We start from the raw sequence: 11,361 nt of genomic DNA, 5'->3' as shown, positions 1-11,361 counted from the left end.
GATCACATACCCTAGATAATTCACCTTAGTAACAGAAAAGTGACTTTTCTTTATGTTTAGAATTAGGTTAGCTTTTTTGAATTGATCTGCAATACGCACTAGAACTGCTAAAGGTGACGCAAAATCTTCTGAGACAATGCATAGGTCGTCGAGATATCCGAAAACGCAATGACGTAAATCTGGCGGAATTAAGTCATCCATTAGCCGGGACATCGTCGAGGGAGCATTACATAAGCCAAAAGGCAAATGCTCGACCTGGAACTGTAAATGCAGTCAATGGTTTCGCTTCCTCTGTCAACTCGATTTGCCAGTAGGCATCTTTAAGATCCAGTTTCGAAATCATATTTGCTTTTGGCAAACGAGCAAATATGCCTTCGATGCTTTGCAGTGGGTAAGCATCTTTTTTAGTAGCATCGTTCAGTTTCCGTGCGTCAAGGCATAAACGAACTTTGTTTGGCTTTACCACCAGCCGCATTGGAGAACTCCACGCACTTTGCGAAGGTTCGATCACTCCGAGGCTAAGCATGCGGTCAATTTCCGTATACATAAGCTTTTCGACAGCTGGGCTCACCGGATAATAACGCTGTTTCACAGGCTTGTTTTCTCCTATGTCGATACTATGCTTAATCAGGACAGTGCGACCTAATCCTTGTTTTTCAAAATTCGGAAATAACTCTTTAACAGCCTCAAGTTGCTGTTTTTCTTTTACTGTTAATGGGTATTTTTCCTCCTCTTCACTTACTTCTATTTCCTCATTCAATATAGAACTAATGATCCCAGGAGCTAATTCAAAAGCTCGCCAGAAATCTATACCTAATATTAACCTCTGGGCTATAGACGGGATTATGAATAGTTCTACCTCTTTCTCTTTATTTTGATACTGCATTTTTACTTTGAGACTTCCTAGAACTTGGTGAGACTTGGCGTCAGCGGTTCGGACTTGAGACAAAATTGCCTTAAAATTGGGATACTTTGAAAAGTCCGTAAGCGCTAGGGATGAACCAATACAACTTATGTTGGTCCCTGTATCAAGCAAACCTAGTTCAGAAAAATCCAAGAATGCTACGCTGGCATAACTACGACGATCAATGTTGTTTTGAAACACAGTTGACACAATCATAGTTTTCTTCTTTTTTAACGAACGATAGTACTTTCGCATCCTGAGGGTATTCCGTCTACTCTTTTTCACGAGTCCAGCAAAAATTCGTTCTCTTACTAGATAATAGTTTCTTAACCTCTCATGATAGGGCTTAAATAATATATTAACTTCAGGATTCGACTTTTGATCTAACTTATTTTCTAAGATGCGAAGCTTTTCAACATCTGTTCTTGAGCTATCTTCTACTTCTGGGACACCCTTCCTGGATTGGATGCCCCCCCTTGCCGGTTTTCCGCCTTTCGCTTGCAGTTTTGGCAATTGGGTGTATATATTTGCGGGGCTCCGCAACCATAACAAAAAATACGTCTCTCGGCCAAGCAATTTTCCCATATGTGACCGGGAGCCTCACAGTTCCAACACAACAAAGGAGTTGTGCGTTGAATTGCTGCAATTTCGTTATCATCCTCACATTCCTGAGTCTCACTGAGTTGGTTGTCCTCCACCGCGTATACGCGATATGGTCCGGGCTTAGTTTGTGGTGGCCGCACTCGGCCTGCTTATGAACCAACCTTCGTAACTCGGAAATAGATGAAATGTTTTCAAATAACAATCTCTCATTCATGTCGATCAATAGATTTCCTTGTATCATCTCTACTAGCTCGTCTTCTGCAAAACTCACTGATAGTCTATCCATGAGCTTACAAACACTCTCATAAAACGTATCGAACGACTCTCCTGGCTTTTGCTTCCGGGAGCGAATTTGTTCACGTAACTCTGTTGCTGTTCTGCTCTCACGATATTGTTCTCGAAAAGCAGCGCAAAATTCTCTCCAGTTGAATGTTTGAACCCTTTTATGGTATCTCCAGAACCAACTACTAGCTTTACCAATTAAAAGATGATGAATATTTCTGCTGATAATTTCTAGATCACCGTCAAAATGTTCAACTGTCAAAATCTTCACTCGGTATAGAAATTCCTCTACCGATAATCCCTCTACTGTTCCATCAAACCTTACTCCCCATTTCTGAAGAACATCTGCGATTTTATGTGGACCAAGAGTATGCATATGCATACCATTTGCGGACCTATAACTTCGAAGTGTACCTGGGCTTGCATGTTCAGCTACTTGTCCGGGTGGCGGTGCTAGGCTCCCACTTCCTGACATAGATGACAAAACCCGAGTCACTGTTTCTCGAACGATAGATTCTATCTCCGCTCACGGTACACTATTGGCTACTGGCGGATTATTCTGTCTTCTTTGCCTTGGAGGGCGACCTCGTCTAACTGGTGCGTTGGCGACTTGATCTGATCTTGCCCTAACTTCTTGATTCGTAGGCGTACTTCCTGGTGGATGTTGGTTTTCTGAATTTGATAAATTTGACTGGTCATGAACTCTGACCAGAACCTCGGCTTCCTATGGCTACCTACAACTACTTTCCAATCTTTTGGCTGTACTGCTTTTAAGCAGCAAGGACACTCTTTATGTACTGGTACATGTGTTTCCAAACATTGCTTATGAAAAATGTGATTACAATGCGTTATAACACAAGGTTGTGTGTTTAGCATAATTTCTTCGCAAATAAGACAGATATTTGCTGCCGAATCTGCTTGATGCTGAGTTTTTCCTGACTCAAAGCTGTGTTCAAGTGGCATACTTAACAATTTTTTTTTCTTATGGCGTTTTCAGGGAGACATAAACAAAAGATGCATACTTCTGGGCTTTCTACTAATTCTGTGCTTTATGAATTTATTTAAATTGGGCTATTGCAATTAGTAAATGTAATTCTTGTGCATGACCTCCATTATCTACTTTACTGTACAGTTTTCTACGGACAATAAAACACATATGCATTTATATTGTATTCCAGTAGCTTACCTCTAGTTCGTTTTCCAACAATGATCACACAATAGAACACATTGGATCAAGACTTTCTCTTACTTTACTCAAGTTGTTAATTATTCTGATAGCAAGCTACCTGTAATCTCGGTCGAAAATTTCCGAATACTCAAAAACTCGATTTCCAAAGATGTATAACAAAATCAATCAGTTTTCTTGACTACTTTCATAATGGTAATAAAAATCTCATCAAAGACAAAGAGCTTTCAGATTATGACTGTTGTAACAACCCGATACTGTTCTCACAAATTACAAAGGCTAAAGCGAAAAACGATTTCGTTTCAGCTCTGTCACTCGTTAGATCATACGTTGATGTTATTTGGTTGCAAGCTATTTTATTCCAAAGAATTTTCTTTTTCAGAATTAAATTTCTACGGTCGATGCCTATCAGCACTCGCTAATAATGGATCGCTTTCCAATAGTCTATTTAAAACTTACTAAAGCTTGATTTACAACTTTCAATAATCAGGGGTTAGTACCTATACAAAACAAACATTTAAGCACCTGCCTTTTAGCATTAGCGACTGCACGGTAAATCGAAGTGCTGTTCGCACCTGCCTGCTGGGCCAAAATATATGTACCGTAAACGCACTTGCCCCACGTTGGGCGCCAAAAATCTATGTGACGTAATTACGCCACTGATAGGGGAAAACATAAACAGGGTATCGTTGTTCTCGATCATACCTCCGAGTGTTAACCACATTCAGGCTTGTCGACCCTTAACCAGCAGCTGAGCGGGACCCATTGATTCCTAGCTCTAGCGGGAGATGTGAGGGGGGGTTTTTGCTGCGGATAAGGATTGTTACGTCAAAGGTTTTTATTATAGAGTCCCTCCTGAATCTACACAATGAGACGATCCTCATTCGAAACCAACACACAAAACAATTGTCTCATAATTAGTAAAATATGAAACAAGGCAAAACTAAACTGCGAGAAAAAATATTGAGAAACGAGAAAGCACGAATTAGTGTTTGAGCCTGCCGGGGTGGCCTTGGCTGTTGTTCGCCACACCCTATATCTTTACCCTCCCAACCATGGTCCTTCTTGTAATCGTTAGCGACAGACCCCAAAAGTATTTACGTATACATCAGTTTGTTAGTCTCCCATGCCATAAGTAAGAAAACTTAAAAATTCATCATCATTATAATAATTTTTAATAATCAAACAAAAATTCCTTTTCCATATTTTTCAGTGTACATATTTCCAATTAACAATAATAAACGAAGTCCTAATATAATTATTTTTCTTCATACATGTCTGCTAGATTTCAATGACTAATTTATTTATTTATTAATTATTAAACCCTATCATTACATAGCCTATTTTATTTACTTATGTTAATATAATTATTTATTTAATCATTTAAATTTTTTCCAGTGTCATTTTTAATTCTATTTTGTTTCGTTTAAAACAATGATAATGGTAAGGTGGTGCCTAATTATGATGCTATAAAATTATTAATTATGAAAATATAACTATGTCCATTTAATTGTTTTTATTTATTTATTTTTTTTTTTTTTTGTTTTTGTTTCTTTTTGGGCTTACATAATTTTCTTTATTGTTATTCTATTTTTTTGTTTAGCTTCAACAACCTACATCGCACAATTACAATAAAACAGTTTTTATTGCTGAAAAAAGAAAATATGTATATGCAAAATAACAAAATAATTAGTTTTTAATTTTCTCAGTGTAGCGCATGTTTTGGCTTTACATTTAAATGCTTTAAATTTACGAGGATAACATGAATCAGAATAAAAAAGAGGAATTGGAAAAATAACAAAAATCAATCGATGCTGATAAGCATTAATGCCGGTAATCAGCCTTTACACTGGGCGACATAAGTTGTTGTCTGTTTTCACTCACCCACTTTGTTGTTCTCGAAGAAGGCCTTCTTGTCGATGCTGTTTTGGAGTGTATTAGGGGAAAATTAAAATTTAAAAATATAGCCGCATGATTTTTTAGTTACGTTTTCATATTTGATATTAATTATACAGCTACATATTATTTATTTTATTTTACTGTGTTTAGTTACGTTTTAATTTGTTTTTTGTATTCTTACTGGCAACGAAACTTTTTATTGCACTGTACGATTTTAGTTGGATTTGCTAAGCTCACGCTCTTGTTTTTTTTTTCCTAGCATATTGCCTGCTCATATGCATCACCATCACCATCACTGTCATGGTTTTTATTTTAACACCTTTTACATGCCTATTTTAAATTTTATTTCTTATCCGATTTGGGGCACTTCAATAATAATTCATTTCATAATTTGGCAATAATGATGATGTTTCGAGAGGGTTTAACTCTATTGGTATTTAATAAAAAAAAGATTTATATATATGTATTTACACTATTCTGCATGTTTTTTTTTTCTGTTTTGAGGTCGGGTTTTTTCTTAAGATTTTACATTTTTACTAGTCGTGTATTTAATGACTTGTTTTAACCCATTTCCTCGTCTTCGTTAACTTTTAATTTGTCACTAGATTTTAAGGGTTTTTAATTTTTAATTTTTTTAAATCTGCACTGTGTTTCACACGTTTATTTTTGGGTCACTTTTTGTGGGTTTTTCTCTGCTCCAAGCTGCTGCGAACTCCAAATAAATTTTCCCCAGCAGAGATAGCTATTCCAGCCGCCTGGTTTTGGCCGGCGCTGAATAGCGTAACCAATCTGCTCTGCTGCCTCGTTTATCTACAGGAATTAAAATAATTAATGTTGTGCAAACGAGCCCAGGAATATTTTTAGAAATATTTACCCAGTGCTTCCTTTTCTTGTATTTTTTTCTGCTCAATCGACCTAGCGATTTCTCGCCGTGTAGTCGAAGAAAATAAGCGTGACCTACACGTGCAAAGAAAATATTATTATATGTCGATCGGCTTGGACATTTTTTTTATAAAAAATATTTACCTTGCCGACACGGCAATCTTTGGCAGCCGGTAGATTGGCGTTTGTTGATGGCCTTTTTCAACCGATGCCGAAATAGCAGTGGGATTAGGGTCCGGAGCACATGTGCATATGCTCGCTCGTATATTTTCCCTGCTGGGTTCGGGACCAACTTCTCAGCTTGACGACTCCAATAGAAAAGATCGAAGCCAGAAGCTGGAGACCCAAAGAACCCTTCACCGATTTGCACTTCGGTATTCACCAGCTGGTGGTTTCAACTGTCATTTTTAAGACGTTGCCAGATAAGAGGTCGATACTAATTATCGCTACTATTTTTAGGCGCGGATCATTTTAATTTCCAAAAAAATACTAAAAAGTTTTTATATGGGTCCATTACAGTATGCAAATGTATTAGCCTTCTAAAAACTAATATAAGTACAAATTCTGCCGTGGATACATGCATTATTAGCTGAGTTGTAAACTTTTTGTTTTCAAAATTACACTCAATTGTAATTGCAAATGTATTAGCCGTGTAAAAACTATTATAAATACACATTCTGAAGTGGATACAGACATTATTAGCTGAGTTATGAACTTTTTGTTTACAATTTACAATTGAGTGTGCAAATGTATAATGTAATGGACCCATATAAAAACTTTTTAGTATTTTTTTAAATTAAAATGATACGCGCCTAAGAATAGTAGCGATAATTAGTATCGACCCCTTATCTGGCAACATCTTAAAAATGACAGTTGAAACCACCAGCTGGTGAATACCGAAGTGCAAATCGGTGAAGGGTTCTTCGGGTCTCCAGCTTCTGGCTTCGATCTTTTCTATTGGAGTCGTCAAGCTGAGAAGTTGGTCCCGAACCCAGCAGGGAAAATATACGAGCGAGCATATGCACATGTGCTCCGGACCCTAATCCCACTGATATTTCGGCATCGGTTGAAAAAGGCCATCAACAAACGCCAATCTACCGGCTGCCAAAGATTGCCGTGTCGGCAAGGTAAATATTTTTTATAAAAAAATGTCCAAGCCGATCGATATATAATAAAATTTTCTTTGCACGTGTAGGTCACGCTTGTTTTCTTTGACTACACGGCGAGAAATCGCTAGGTCGATTGAGCAGAAAAAATACAAGAAAAGGAAGCACTGGGTAAATATTTCGAAACAATTCTTGGGCTCGTTTGCACAAGATTAATTAATTTAATTCCTGTAGCTAAACGAGGCAGCAGAGCAGATTGGTTACGCTATTCAGCGCCGGCCAAAAAAAGGCGGCTGGAGCAGTTATCTCTGCTGGGGAAAATTTATTTGGAGTTCGCAGCAGCTTGGAGCACAGAAAAACCCACAAAAAGTGACCCAAAAATAAACGTGTAACACACAGTGCAGATTAAAAAAATTTAAAATTAAAAGCCCATAAAATCTAGTGACAAATTAAAAGTTAACGAAGACGAGGAAATGGGTTAAAACAACTCATAAAATACACGACTAGCTAAAATGTAAAATCTTAAGAAAAAAACCCGACCTCAAAACAGAAAAAAAAAACATGCAAAATAGTGTAAAAACACATACATAAAACTTATTTTTTTTGTTTGTTCGATTAAAAACCACTAGAGTTAAAACCATATCGAATCATCATCATTAGTACCCAATCATGAAATTATGAAGTGTCTCAAATCCGATAAGAAATAAAAATTTAAAATAGGCATGTAAAAGGTGTTAAAAAAAACAATGACAGTGGTAGTGATGGTGATGCATATGAGCAGTCAATATGATAGAAAAAAAAACAAGAGCGTGAGCTTAGCAAATCCAACTAAAATCGTACAGTGCAATAAAAAGTTTCGTTGCCAGTAAGAATATAAAAAATTTTTAAACTAAACAAAAAAATAAAACACCAGAAAATAAAATAAATAATATGTATATATAGAATGAATATAAAATATGAAAAACGTAGCTGAAAAAAAAAAAATTTTAAATAACTTCTACATATTTTAAATATTAATCAAAAAAAAAAAAAACAAACCAAACAAACAAATTAAGATCATGCGGCTATATTTTTAATTTTTAATTTTCCCCTAATACACACCAAAACCTCATCGACAAGAAGGCCTTCTTCGAGAAAAACAAAGTGGGTGAGTGAAAACAGAAAACAAATTATGTCGCCCAGTGTAAAGGCTGATTACCGGCATTAATGCTTATCAGCATCGATTGATTTTTGTTATTTTTTCAATTCCTCTTTTTTATTCTGATTCATGTTATCATCGTAAATTGAAAGCATTTAAATGTAAAGCCAAAACATGCGCTACACTGAGAAAATTAAAACCTAATTATTTTGTTATTTTTCATATACATATTTTCTTTTTTCAGCAAAAGAAACTGTTTTATTGTAATTGTGCGATGTAGGTTGTTGAAGCTAAACAAAAATAGAATAAAAATAAAGAAATAAAATTATGTAGACCCAAAACAAAAAAAAAACAACAACAAAAAAATAAAAACAATTAAATGGGTATAGTTATATTTTCAGAATATTTTCTAGCATCATAATTAGGCACCACATTACCATTATCATTGATTTACACTAAACAAAATAGGATTATAATGACACTGAAAAAAAAAAATTAAATGATTAAATAAATAATTATCTTAACCATAAGTAAATAAAATAGGCTATGTAATGATAGGGTTTAATAATTACTAAATAAATAAATTAGGCATTGAAACCTAGCAGACATGTATGAAGAAAAATAATTATATTAGGACTTCGTTTGTTATTGTGAATTTGGAGAGATGTACACTGAAGAATATCGAAAAGGAATTTTTGTTTGATTATTAAAAATTATTATAATGATGATGAATTGTTAAGTTTTCTTATTTATGGCATGGGAGACCAACAAATTGATGCATACGTAAATACTTTTGGGGTCTTTCGCTAACGATTACAGAAGGACCATGGTTGGGAGGGTAAAGATATAGGGTGTGGCGAACAACACCTAAGGCCACCCCTGCAGGCTCAAACCCTAATTCGTGCTTTCTCGTTTCTCAATTTTTTTTCGCAGTTTAGTTTTGCCTTGTTTCATATTTTACTAATTATGAGACAATTGTTTTGTGTGTTGGTTTCGTATGAGGATCGTCTCATTGTGTAGATTCAGGAGGGACTCTATAAAAAAACCTTTGACGTAACAATCCTTATCCGCAGCAAAAACCCCCCCTCACATCTCCCGCTAGAGCTAGGAATCAATGGGTCCCGCTCAGCTGCTGGTTAAGGGTCGACAAGCTTGAATGTGGTTAACACTCGGAGGTATGATCGAGAACAACGATACCCTGTTTATGTTTTCCCCTTTCAACGGCGTAATTACGTCACAATAAGCCGTGTAAAAACTAATATAAGTACAAATTCCGCCGTGGATACATGCATTATTAGCTGAGTAATGAACTTTTTGTTTACAAATTTACAATAGAGTATGCAAATGTATTAGCCATGTAAATACTAATATAAGTACAAATTCTGCCGTGGATACATGCATTATTAGCGGAGTTGTGAACTTTTTGTTTACAAATTTACAATTGAGTATGCAAATGTATTAGAATTGTAGGAATTAATTTAAATTTAAATTCTGCCGTGGATACATGCATTATTAGCTGAGATGTGAACTTTTTGTTTACAAATTTACAATTGAGTATGCAAATGTTTTAGGATTGTAAGAACTAATTTAAATATAAATTCTGAAGTGGATACATACATTATTAGCTGAGTATGCAAATGTATTAGACGTGTAAAAACTAATATAAGTACAAATTCTGCCGTGGATTCATGCATTATTAGCTGAGTTGTGAACTTTTTGTTTACAAATTTACAATTGAGTTTGCAAATGTATTAGCCTTCAAAAAACTAATATAAGAACAAATTCTGCCGTGGATACATGCATTATTAGCTGAGTTGTGAACTTTTTGTTTACAAATTTACAATTGAGTATGCAAATGTATTAGCCTTCTAAAAACTAATATAATTACAAATTCTGAAGTGGATATATGCATTATTATCTGAGTTGTGAACTTTTTGTTTACAAATTTACAATTGAGTATGCAAATGTATTAGCCATGTAAAAACTAATATAATTACAAATTCTGAAGTGGATTCAGGCATTATTAGCTGAGTTATGAACTTTTTGTTTACAATTTACAATTGAGTGTGCAAATGTATAAGCCGTGTAAAAACTATTATAAATACAATTTCTGAAGTGGATACAGACATTATTAGCTGAGCAGTGAACTTTTTGTTTACAAATTTACAATTGAGTATGCAAATGTATTAGCCATGTAAACACTATTATAAATACAAATTCTGAAGTGGATACAGACATTATTAGCTGAGTATGCAAATGTATAAGACGTGTAAAAACTAATATAAGTACAAATTCTGCCGTGGATTCATGCATTATTAGCTGAGTTGTGAACTTTTTGTTTACAAATTTACAATTGAGTTTGCAAATGTATTAGCCTTCTAAAAACTAATCTAAGTACAAATTCTGTCGTGGATACATGCATTATTAGCGGAGTTGTGAACTTTTTGTTTACAAATTTACAATTGAGTATGCAAATGTATTAGAATTGTAAGAACTAATTTAAATATAAATTCTGCCGTGGATACATGCATTATTAGCTGAGTTGTGAACTTTTTGTTTATAAATTTACAATTGAGTATGCAAATGTATTAGCCATGTAAAAACTAATATAATTACAAATTCTGAAGTGGATTCAGGCATTATTAGCTGAGTTATGAACTTTTTGTTTACAATTTACAATTGAGTGTGCAAATGTATAAGCCGTGTAAAAACTATTATAAATACAAATTCTGAAGTGGATACAGACATTATTAGCTGAGCAGTGAACTTTTTGTTTACAAATTTATAATTGAGTATGCAAATGTATTAGCCATGTAAAAACTATTATAAATACAAATTCTGAAGTGGATACAGACATTATTAGCTGAGTATGCAAATGTATTAGCCTTCTAAAAACTAATATAATTACAAATTCTGAAGTGGATATATGCATTATTATCTGAGTTGTGAACTTTTTGTTTACAAATTTACAATTAAGTATGCAAATGTATTAGACGTGTAAAAACTAATATAAATATAAATTCTAAAGTGGATATATGCATTATTAGCTGAGTTGTGAACTTTTTGTTTACAAATTTACAATTGAGTATGCAAATGTATAAGCCGTGTAAAAGCTAATATAAGTACAAATTTTGCTGTAGATTCATGCATTATTAGCTGAGTTGTGAACTTTTTGTTTACAAATTTACAATTGAGTTTGCAAATGTATTAGGCTTCTAAAAACTAATCTAAGTACAAATTCTGCCGTGGATACATGCATTATTATCGGAGTTGTGAACTTTTTGTTTACAAATTTTAAATTGAGTATGCAAATGTATTAGAATTGTAAGAACTAATTTAAATATAAATTGTGCCGTGGATA

The 11,361-nt window shown here is 34.4% G+C and overlaps 1 long non-coding RNA gene across 1 annotated transcript; it reads right to left on the bottom strand.

Moving 5' to 3' along the window:
- Nucleotides 1-5,414: 5,414 nt before the first annotated feature.
- LOC121502532 (uncharacterized) lies at nucleotides 5,415-5,997 on the bottom strand. The gene is made up of 3 exons (XR_005991041.2): nucleotides 5,901-5,997; nucleotides 5,749-5,831; nucleotides 5,415-5,684 (listed from the first exon to the last, which is right to left on the bottom strand). It is a non-coding gene; the product is annotated as an uncharacterized lncRNA (long non-coding RNA).
- Nucleotides 5,998-11,361: the final 5,364 nt, after the last annotated feature.

This window comes from Drosophila kikkawai, unplaced genomic scaffold (assembly GCF_030179895.1).
Source record: "Drosophila kikkawai strain 14028-0561.14 unplaced genomic scaffold, DkikHiC1v2 scaffold_284, whole genome shotgun sequence".
Taxonomy (NCBI): Eukaryota; Metazoa; Arthropoda; class Insecta; order Diptera; family Drosophilidae; genus Drosophila; species Drosophila kikkawai.
This window is presented reverse-complemented; position numbering and strand designations above follow the sequence as displayed.